This window comes from Schistocerca americana, chromosome 8 (assembly GCF_021461395.2).
Source record: "Schistocerca americana isolate TAMUIC-IGC-003095 chromosome 8, iqSchAmer2.1, whole genome shotgun sequence".
In the NCBI taxonomy this organism is placed as follows: domain Eukaryota; kingdom Metazoa; phylum Arthropoda; class Insecta; order Orthoptera; family Acrididae; genus Schistocerca; species Schistocerca americana.
In genome coordinates this window covers 399378010-399390071 of record NC_060126.1, presented here as the reverse complement: position 1 = coordinate 399390071, position 12062 = coordinate 399378010, and the positions used below count along the sequence as shown (strand labels likewise).

Sequence of the window (12062 nt, the reverse complement as noted above, 5' to 3'; positions counted from 1 at the left end):
TTTGCTGTTATGTTTCAGTTTCATTTTTTTACTGATTGCTTAATAAAGCGGATCTGTTTATTCTATCTTGTGAGATTTTTTTTAAAAAAAGCCAAAAAACACTTATCAGTCACTGAAGGGAGCTACAACACTAAGAAGAATCGCTTCTCGATTGGCGACTTGTGACGTCAATGTCCAAAGCCGACGGGTTGTATCCCCTGCTACACTAGTCCTTGGTATTTTCAGACACTGAAAATTATATCAAAAGCTTAAAAATCATTGGTGTTCCATTGCTGCTCCATGCAAGAAATGTTAAATCTGCATTAGAATGTATTTATCTCTATGCCAATAAAAATGCATTTGTAAATTTTGTTAACTGGGGAAAACTGTTTAAAACAAGTGACTGCGTGTACTCTGTTGTAGAATACTCAGAAACTGTTTCAGATCTTTGTGATTGCTGGGGATATGCGACAGAAATATATACAGGCCAAGATTTTGCATTGTGTTAAAATTAAATTCGTAGATTACCCATTTCCTGCTCCTGCTCTTGGTCATGATTACCATTATGAAATTGGGATTGAGGATTTACATCAGACTCAACTTGTTTGTAAGATTGCATCCCTGTACTCCTGCACATGCTTAAAAACATATGGAAAAAAAAGCCCGCTGAGAAAATTTTAAACAACAAATCACGTATAAGGCAGAAGTTAAATAAACTCATATTGTTTAATCATGTATAGTGCTCAAATTGGAAAAGATTATGTATTGGGACATTTCATGCAGATGGGTGTGACATTTTGACAGATTTTTTAAAACTATTTTGTCCATAGATTTGTTGTTGTATAATGATGAACTTCAAACGATGAATCACATTGAAGTAAAATTAACTCTTTACATCCTGTGTAGATATTGTAACAAAATTATAATTGTTGTGTCTAGACAAGACAGCCTAGACACAATGAGAGGAAGCCGAAAGGCACGTGCTAAGCTAAAGCAGGATGGCGTGAGGTCTGAAACAGGATACGTAATGAATGCTATAAAGAAAAGTACGTAGCTTCTGGAATACTTAACTTTAATCCATCCTTGGTACATCGCTATTGACGATATAAGTGAGACTCCATAGATACGTGCAATGTTACTAATGGCGCCTTGCTAGGTCGTAGCCATTGACTTAGCTGAAGGCTATTCTAACTATCTGCTCTGCAAATGAGCGAGGCTTCGTCAGTGTGCGTCGCTAACTACGTCGTCCGTAGAACTGGGGCGAGTGCTAGTCCGTATCTCGAGACCTGCCTTGTGGTGGCGCTCGGTCTGCGATCCCTGACAGTGGCGACATGCGGGTCCGACATGTACTAGTGGACCGCGGCCGATTTAAAGCTACCACCTAGCAAGTGTGGTGTCTGGCGGTGACACCACAATAATTATTTATTATATAAGCTTATTTTAAGATGTTAGGTGTTACAAAATATGCACTTGCATTAAAAACAGGTGATTTGTGTGAAATTAATGAAAAAAAAGTTCTGAGACTTATTTGAGAGATAGCTTTCAGTGTGAGAAAATATTTCCCTCAATAACTATGTTAACTTGAATTTTTCACTTTAAGAAAGCAGTTTAATCACAGAATGGGTGTGATCTAATGGAGTATGCAGTGGCCCTATGTTTCAAACAGTAATGTTTGTGGATACTCTGCAACATAAGAGCAATAAAATTGTTACTCTCTTAATTCTTGTTTTAATACTTCTTAGAATGAACACAATGTTCCAATTGATCGTAAGCATTCTTATTACTTTAGAACCATTCTAGAATAAGGGGGCCTGATTCAGGCAAAACCTAATTTTCTTATATATTTTCCTGTGTTGGGGGGGGGGGGGGGGGGAGAGAATGCAAATAATCAACATTTACCTTCATTATACGGTTACACTTTTTGCTGATTGGTAATAAAAGCATTTCATTTTTTTAGTTCATATGTCCCATATGGAACTGAAATTATCAAGTTATGATGACAAAGGAAGGAATAAGGAATCTTACTTCACAGAAATTATGTAACAATGGTTACACTTTTTGCTAGTTAGCTTTAACATAAACCGTTTAGTTTTCCATTAAGAGTGAAAGCAGTTGCACGAGTCACGTGAAGAACAAAGTTTCCCATAGGGAACAAAAGTATTTTACGTTTGAGTTATTGCTGACCCAAAGTATTGTGATCTTCATATTTCAATTTAAAAAAGTTCGTAACTCAAATTCACAGACATTTTGGAATCTGTACATACATGTGTGAAGCAAGGTACTTTTCATGTGCCATGTGGAACCTTTAATTTTCTGGTTTAAATATAATTTATTTCATGAATTATCTTTAATACCAACAATGTTGAATGCAATATTTACAATTTAGAAGAGGAAATCTTAGTGTACAGAATAACAAACCTCATGAAAAATGTGAGAGATTGTTCTGTACAGAACTTGGAATGGCTGTCTATCAATAGCAGGTAAAAAGAAGGCTTCTATTAAATGTTCAAAGAAACCAGTCAGTACCTCTTAATTCACCATAGAGGTGATACAGTAATAAAAGAATTTCTGCTAAGTATTAAATGTGTAAGACCTATTCAATAAGTATTTGCTTTACCAATAACCTGTAGTACAAGCACATGTATAAGCAGGTAATTATGGGAGTCAAGAGTTATGTTAAAATTAAAGATACTGACTGGTATTACTTGCTCACAAAACATTGTAGTTGCTGTACAGTTTATGCTGTAAGTGGTGTACCCAATGTGATTCCTGGAGGACATAATATTCTGTTATCCTATGGGAGTGCACTGCTACCACACCTATTGAAAGTAAGTTTTGCTGTGGAATAGTTGTATCAGACGTCTGTACCAGAAAACAAATCTCCACTGTGACACCCTCGTGTTCTTGGTATGCTATTAGCTGTTATTACAGGAATACTCTTCACATGGAGGAGGGAGGGGGAGAGAGAGAGAGAGAGAGAGAGAGAGAGAGAGAGAGAGAAAGAGAGAGAGAGAGAGAGAGAGAGAGATTGGAGAACATCATGTTCTTAGGAGGAGCAACCTTTACAGCAGCATATGCTGTTAAAAGCATGGTGCGATTTTCTTTTTTGTCATTTCCAACATTGTACACAACTTTCTTGCACTTTTATGTTATCACATTTTTCCCTTGAGAATGGAGAAGAGAGAGGAAAAAAAATAATTAAGCAAGCTCTCATAATAACTGAAAACTCTACTTGCGTCATTTGTTATATTCAAAATGTTACTCTCTTTCCAAATACTGTTCTATTTCTTCAAACCAATTCTGAATTTCTCAGGTTATTACATATTATTTACTGTACATTGTCCAGCAATACTTCTGTTGTTACTGGATAGTTTGTAATTTGGCACTGCCTTTGTGCCACTGGTATTGGCTAGTGTACTTTTGCAGGTAAGAAAATCGACTGGACTAGAATGTCCTGTCATTAAAGGACAAATTCAGACACTATGGAACTTTTTACACTAAATTTGAAATATAATGTCACCCTTGTCTCTCACAGATTGTAGCAGCCATTGGGGTGCCAACTTCTGCAGCTTTTGCTTTCAGGTTTGTTTTTTGCTTGGGCCCTATACTGACAACCAGTCATTTCAGTGATTGACACCATGTCAAAGACTGGAACCAAGATTCACAGAAATAAGATTCCATGGTTGTAATTCATAGTGTAATAATTTTTTCTCACCGACATGTTTTTAACTCAATTTTAAAATAAAACCATGGTACCAGTCATTGTTTGGGTGTCAGACTGGAAAATTACAGTTTTAAGACACCCCAACCTTAAAATTAACAGCTGTGAACGATGTTATTTTCAACAAGTTCCTTCACTTCCTACATCATCATGGATCAGTCCAATATAATATTATTAATAGACTTAACTTCCAAATGATACAAGTCATGCATTTAAGAGGAGCCTTAACGTTGGTTTTTGTGTTTCTCTCATTTAAATGTATTTCTTGTCTCGTATCAAAGACTGAAGCACTTTCAAAAACTAGTACTTCTACCTTATCACTCAGTTAAAATACACCGTGTCATGTACAGGCGTTAATAATATCATGGTATTTAAATTTCTGATCAAAGAGTGAGCCAAATTCGTAAGTGCATGTTGCAATTACAGTGTCAGCATATAAGCAGATCGGTAATGCATCACTACAGATAAAGAAAAATTTTTTCCGTTTATACGGAAGTAATACTTTAATAGTTCAGTTGTAATTTCTGTTGTCAGTAAAGATACCCCTAAGCAAACGATGTCAACTTCTCTTTAAGGGACGTCTTCACTCTTTTCCACACTTGATTTTCCGAATTATACCTGTAGTTAAAAGCTTTGGCAAGCAAGGTAATTTGTTGACCTCCATTGAATCTTAAATAGTGTTTTAAAACGGGCAAATAAGTAAAGCACTCATAAAATTAATAGTAAACAATTTATAGGTCAGCTTGCCAAACTTCCAAAACACACTCGAATTTAGGAATTTCATAGCAGAACAGTCACTGTTTTTTCTCGCTAGATTAGAAACACTTCATTATGTTGATGTGTAGATATCTAGAACATAGAATATAAAAGACTTATGAGGGCGCAGAACGAAAAACATTTTCATCCGTGTTTTGACACTTCGCTTTTTGCCAAATTCAGATATGGCGGACACCAGTGATCTCTAGCGGACACTCAATGATATGATGTTTGGCCGGCACGCGCTAGGGCCATCTATCGGTAGGTCCAGTAGTTGAGCATCCCTCATTTCGCTAGCTTTAGACGCCTGTTTTAAATCAGTGTGACTTGTAACAGACACGCGATTTCTTGCACAATGCACACTCGTAGTGCAAACCCGTCTACTACGGAACGCTTGGTGTAGATTAAATATTGACGTTTGAGCTGACGCAGTGATAACAGAGTGCTTAGTGATAGATAATGTGTAACTGACTGTATTTGCAATATTTAGTGACTGACTGTTATCTGTTGACCTTGTAGTTCGAGATCGTTGCAATATAGTAAGTACATTTTCTAAACTGTATTACGATGTATCAGTCGTGAAATGTTAACTATTTGATTCAAATTGAGTAGCATTCATGTGCGAAATTAAATTACTTACCTCTATCCTGTGTATTTCTTCTTTGTCAAGTGACGTTAACAGTTAAGTAGGTTCTAGGTTGGACCATGGCATGGATTTCAACGTAGATCGAAAGGAAAGACACCGAAATACAAAATCTTCGTCGTGGTAAAATGCTGGACTTTCCAGAAAGTAAAATAATGCCGCACTAGTAGAAATATGAAGCAGTCTACGAATTTTTCACGATTTCAGTTTTGACATTGGAGCTGAATCTGACGTTAATTTAACAAGGCATGGGTGAATTACCAATCGACTGAAATTTTTAACTTGGAGGTGTCTCAGTGGTTAGCACACTGGTCTCTCTGTGGTGTGAGGTTTAGATCCGCGTCCAATCACCCAGATTTAGGCCATGCATGATTTCCCTAAATCACTCCAGGAAAATGCCGACATGATTCCTTTGAAACGGCATGGCCGATTTCGTTCCTCATCCGAGAAACCGTGTCTGTGCTCCGTCCCTGATGACCTCGTTGTCGACAGGAAGTGGAACCCTGGGCTTCCATCCATGTTTTAATTTGCTAAGAATGTTCTGCCATACTGATTGTACAACCGAAATACTGATGTATGGTTTAAGTAACTTGTTTATACCCATTTCGTAGCAGGCAGGTAGCAAACATATAGTAACCATTCTTCATGCTAGAGACCTTTCAGGGATGTGAAATTGGCGAAGTTGTACATGAAATGCTGAAGCAGCCACAACACATCGCTTGCTAATCTACAGTACTGATTCCTCATACATCAAGACAGAAAACAGCTACAGGTGAAGTGATTCAATGAACCCTCTGCCAGGCACTTTAGTGTGACTTGTAACAGACACTTTAGTGTGAATTGCAGAGTAATTTTCCAGATGTAAAAGTTCTTTGAACCAAGTCACTACTGGTCCTTCTAAACTGCTTGACGGCTGTCTTTAACTACAAATTCAAACAAAATTGGTTACTCGAGCTATAACCCTTTGAAAATATGTATTTCATGTGACTATCATAAGTGCAGACTGGTTAGAAGTTTTAATTACTGTACAGCTGCTATTTCAGTTATCCTGTTACATCTCACTTGCCAAACTACAGCATATGCACAGCTTATTGGATAGTTTGTGTATGTAATGGTCCCTGTTAATACACACATTCTCTGAGTAGCCATTCTCCCTATGTCTTCCATTTGCCTAGATGCCAGCATTGTATAAATAATTGTACTCCACTTCAGAATAGCTTTAAAATAGTCTTCATTATTATGGTTTGAGAGATCCTACAATTACACCATACTGGTGTGTGGTGAAGGGTGATCTGCTTGATCTACCTACCAGAGGTTAAAGGGAGTCGGAGTCCAAAATTATAGAAATGAAAGAGAAAAAAGAAAAACTCATGAAATAGTGTGTAGACCTATTCTAAAAATGAAATTATTTGTTATCAGCAACCAGGTCTTTTTTGTGGGACAACATTTCAAATATTTAATCTTATTCTTGAAAATATTTGTTATATATTTGCTCCTAAAACTGTTTTGCAAACTACTGACTACTGTTTGATTGTTATTGGCCCTAAACTCGGACTCAGGTTCTACAGCATAATCTCTTGACACAACACATCTAGTTTTTTAAGATGAGGGGAGGGGGGAAAGTGTTAATTGTTCAGCAAAAGTGTGCAGTTAGAGTAGTAGCATGTGGAGTTGATGACCAAATATCTTTTAGTAGCCTCTTGGGATACATTGGGATTCTTACTTACATACCAGTACTTTTAGTCCTTAGTTGTAGGAGGGAAATATAGTTAACTGTGAAATTCTCTCTGACAATATTTGAAGTGAAGATTATTTACATGTCTGCTTTATGTCCCTCTTTAGGATTCAGAACATGTTTTGTATTCTAAAACAAGAATCTTTAACAGCTCAAGGGCAGACATCAGGTAGAAAGTTAGAAATTCCAAGGTACTGAAAAAATAGATGAAAAAATATCTTGTGATTTATCAGAAAATGTATACTCAGTCCTGCAATTTCTTATTAAACCTAATGATCATATTACACATATTTTGAATTTTCCAATGTATAGACAGTTGATAGTATTTTCTAAAATTGGTAAAGTAACATGAATTCTTAATATGAAGCAGTTGTTAAAAACACCAACAGGATTACAAGAGAGAGTGCGTTTTTCCATTTCTGTATAGCTGTTTTTCTACTAACGTACTAAGTTATGTATAAGTAATGTCCATTATAAGTGCAGATTATCAGGGACTAAGAAAATCTGATTTTTGATGAATGAATCTTACTCCCCCCCTCCTCTTTCTGGTATTTTATACAGGCGCTACATAATTAAATTTGTATGAGAAGTTTCATAGTTACTTTGAACTTTTGACAACTGGCTTTTACACTTTCTCTCCTAAAGCAAACAAAAGTGCGGTTTTTTTTTCTCCATTATTGTGTGCATAAATAAACTTATATTCTGAAGCAGCAGATTATTTTTGAATAAAAGTTTGTTGTTAAAAGCGGCACAAATTATTTTTTATATTTTCATTGGTGATGGTGCTAATACTAGGATTCTTTACCTATTCTTCACTAGGATAAGAAATAAAAACAAATGTATAAAAAAATGGCTTATATACAGGTATTACATGTGATTATTGACTACTTTTCAATGTAATCATGATAATTGAGCCATTTGTTACAACTATACTGGCATTCCTATCTCGTCTGCAAAAAGTGTCCCTTCTATCTGTTTCACATTGTTTACTGAACCACTTCATCTCCTTGATGCTCCTCCGATCAATTCAGAATAATCAGAAAGGTGTGTAGCCATCAGGTGTCTGCTCACCAACTAGGTAATTGATTCAAATTGGAATCACTTGTTTCAATAGAGTTCAGAGAGGTGGCAGATATTACTGCTGACTAAATAGGAAACCTTGTACACCATTATGACTAGTTTCTCAATAGTCCTTGTTTGTATAGTGAAACAGTCGTTCAACTATGTAATATTTGTACACAAACATATTGAGATATTCATAAGTAGTTGGTCACAAAACACACTTTACCTTTGATGTTGGCTGACGATTCCCGGATGGTCTCTCTGGTTCTAGGTTTCCTCCGGGAGAGTGGTTTTTATTCTCAGTTTTAAAGTTTTTAATCTCCCTCTGGTGTTGGGGCAGGGCGGTGAGTGTTTGGGTGTCTCCCACTGTAGGCAGTGTTCAGAGATTCCCGATTCACCTCCCTGACCGGAATCCTCTTCTCTTTCCCTTTTACTCTGTTTTTACCCCTTCTTTTTAAGGCTTGGTTAGTTTTTCTATTCCCATACGTACTTTCTGCATTATAGCAGTTGTACCTTTTAAGTCACAGGTGGTCTTGCCTATGCTGTTTCAGCATAGTGTTGGGTTCGTTCTCTTGCCAACTTCCCTCATTTGTTTTTACTAATGACAACGTGACTGCCCTTTTACGTTTCCCCTTTATCCGTTTTATTTTTCTGACTATACTGAGATGTCCCGTTAGCAGAATGGAGTCTATTTGAAACAAGGGACTGATGACCTTGCTGTTTGGTCCCTTTAACCTCAAACAACCAACCAACCTTGGTCACAAAAAGACAGACTTCAGTGACGGACCACAGATTTGAAATACCCGCAGGTCCTATCTGTGTGTTAGTGGAGGCACGACCTGCAGACCGTTGTCTGGAATTCCAGGAACTGGCCACATTCAGAAAGTGTAGAGTTTTCCTGTGGTTTTAGCTGCTACAATTATAGTGAAGGAGTGGACTAGTGACAACATTAGAAAACTTGCCCGAGTGTTCCATGGAAAGCTTGTTTGTGAAAAAAGCCTTTATGTGATGATCCTCTGTAGGGTTTTCCCTGGGAGTGATAATATTAAAACAGAAATAGTGTTGTCTGTGAAGTGCGTCAATTCAAATAATTCCCATAGCAGTTGCACTAATATTAATAAACTTTTTGCTACTATGTTTCATGATAGCCAGATTATGAGAAACTTTTCATGCTGGGAGAAAAAGTGTGGGCAGACAGGGTTGCCACAAGTTCTGGAAATCAGTGAATATGAAACACATCAGGGAAATTTGGTAAAAACACTGAGAAAACCTTGTTTTTGCCTCAGTAGATGAAATGGTTGGTTTACTTAGGCATCGTGCATCATTGCTGGCTGGGTGCAGCTGAATACGTGTGTTGCTTCCCTACTCCCTCATCCCTCATTATTACTGCTTCTCCCCTTCCTACACCCCCCCCCCCCCCCCCCCACAAGTTGCAATCAGTGCTACAAGAGGCAGGGAGGCATACGGAGTGGTATATTTGGATCTGAGTTTTGGAGACAGTAGGCAGGGATGGTGGTCATGTGTGCACGAGTTTTCTGAGTAATTGTGTGTGTGTGTGTGTGTGTGTGTGTGTGTGTGTGTGTGTGTGGGCGCGCGCGCAAAAGCTATGGCTGAAAACTTAGGTGTGAGTGTGAGATTGTCTTTTCCACATGCCTGTCTGCAGCTCAGCAACCGTCTTTATGAGGAGTTGGTACCTATCCTCACTATTATTGATGCTCAGAGTATTTGAACAAGTTATCTGTCACACGATTGATCACCATGGTAGCATTTCATCAACATGCTCTCTGTTGCTGCGAATAGCTGGCCACACAAGTGGATTTCCATGATAGACCAAAACCAAAGGCCATCTCTGCATGTTTCAGTAATGAATCGGATCTGCCCATCTGAAGCCATTCGGTTCCCACTAATGTGCAGGCCCTCTCCATCAGATCTAGTCTCACCGTCCTGGCCCCCCTGCGAGTCCCGGGGTTAGAATAGGCCCTAGGTATTCCTGCCTGTCATAAGAGGCGACTAGGAGTCTCACATGTTTCGGCCTTTATGTGATGATCCCCTGTAGGGTTTGATCTCCATTCTTCCAAATTTTTCTGAAGAGCGAGCCAGTTGGGGAAGGGCGCCTTACATGGTGCATCGTGTCCATCATGCGCTGAGACCTATCCCACCCTTCGTCGACGTGGATCTGCATTTCTGCTCACTGTTGGGAGAGGTCACCCTCTTGGATGTGTATTTTTCCATCAGCTGTGCAGTATCGTTCTCTACACTGATGATAATGGACTTGTTTTCTTGGTTGCACCTGTTATCCAGCATGATAGCCAGTACATTGTGGTGGGACCGCCATGTAACCTGTTGGTTGTAGCCTCCTGACTACTCAGGGATTGTTCTGCTGATGCCTGCGCCATTAGCTCCCCACGTATGCCAAGGAGTAGATGCCAGTCACCCTGGGGCATCGGGACTCCCGACAATGGCCATCCTGCCAGGTGGCGTTTGCTGCAGCTGGGTGGCGCCTGTAGGGAGGCCCTCTGGTTGGAGTGGGTGGCATCAGGGCGGATGACATGCGATGAAGCATAGTACATCATCTCTTGCTGGTGTTCAAACACCAGCAGTCTCTAAGCGTTCACGGGCTCAATTCAGCGTACAGAAGTACGACCTCAAATTGTTCCCCTCCCTGGCCACAACATGGGAGGAACGTCAGGTTAAGGATTGCAGCAGATCTTATTCGTCCGGGTACCTTGTATGTTCGAGAGCTAATGGGAAATCTTTCATGATGAAGAAGGCACGATGAGCTGCGTGCCAGTTTAGAGCGGCGAGGTCCATAATTCGTTCAGCCTATCCACTGGGGTCGGACAGATAATCAGGTTTCTTCCGGTGCCTTCATCTTGGTCTTCAAGGGTGATGCATTACCTGAGAAGGTCAAGGTGATGGTTTATCGCTGTGATGTAAAACCCTATATCCCTTCCCCAGTGTGGTGCTTTAAATGCTGGAAGTTTGCCATATGTCTTTCCACTGTACCTCCAGCCTCACATGTCGAGATTGCGGACACCCATCACATTCCAATACTCCATTTGCCCTGCCTGTCATATGTGGCAAGCACCGTTCACATTGCTCGCCTGACTGCAGGATTCTCCAGAAAGAAAGGAAAAATCATAGAGTACAAAACTGTGGACCCAGTGACCTACACTGAGGCTAAGAGTCAATTTGAATGCCTACATCCTGTATGTACAACATCGTCTTATGCCGCCGCTAAAACAGTTCTAGCAGCATCAGCTCCGCCAACCCCAATCACCTCTGAGAGCCGGAATACTACACCTGACCCCTTGATGGGGGGGGGGGGGGTCACTTCCCTCCCTGTTGCTCCTGCACCACCTACTTGGGGAGCAAACCCCCCACTATCGGGAAAATTAGTCCCCACTTCTGTGCCGGAGAAACATAAGTCTTCTTCGGCTCATCTCGCTAGGGATGTAGGAATGGGTCCCTTGGGTCACTCCCTTCCCAGGTTTTTGCTAGTGGGCAAAATGACACCCGTCAGTGACTGAAGAGCCCAAAAGCAGCTGGTCATAGGGCTTCACACTCATCCTCAGCCCTGGAGACTGAGCCAGTGAAGTCCTCCCAGCCAGGAAACCCAAGGAGCAGCGAGATAAATCCACAAAGAAGATCCCCAGACCAAGGGAATTGCGGTGGCACCCACACCACCGTTACCTACCAGATCTGCATGTGTGGATGAGGTGGAAATTCTGGCATCTGCTGAGGACCTAGATTTCGCCGGATCCTCAGACACAATGGATATAGACTGCTCAGCCAATAAGTCGATGGCAGCAGGTGACCCTGAGGCGCAAAGTGCCTCATTGAATGTTCCATGCCTTCCCAGTTCCACAATGTAGTCATTCTCCAGTGAAATTGCAGCGGTTCTTTCCACTACCTGGCTGAGCTATGGCAACTCTTAAGCTTTATATGTGCTTTCTGCATAGCCCTCCAGGAAATCTGGTTCCCGGCAATGCGGACCATGCCCTCCGTGGCTATAAGGGATATTACAGGAACCATAGTGACTATAATCGAGTGTCAGTTGAAGTTTTTTGTTTATGTCCTAAACTCAGTCTGTAGTGAAACTGTGCCCCTTGAAATCACTCTTGAAGCTGTGGCTGTCGGAATGAGGATGATGCAGGAAATAACTG

The 12062-nt window shown here is 40.1% G+C and overlaps 1 protein-coding gene across 2 annotated transcripts in view; it reads left to right on the top strand.

Annotated features, from left to right (window-relative positions):
- Positions 1 to 4722: 4722 nt before the first annotated feature.
- The window catches only part of LOC124545189 (RISC-loading complex subunit tarbp2-like), a 91514-nt gene continuing 84174 nt past the window's right edge, over positions 4723 to 12062 (top strand). For both annotated transcript variants that reach the window (XM_047124048.1, XM_047124049.1), the window contains exon 1: positions 4723 to 4995. The gene's annotated coding sequence lies outside the window, so the exon portion shown is untranslated. The remainder of the gene's footprint in view (positions 4996 to 12062) is intronic.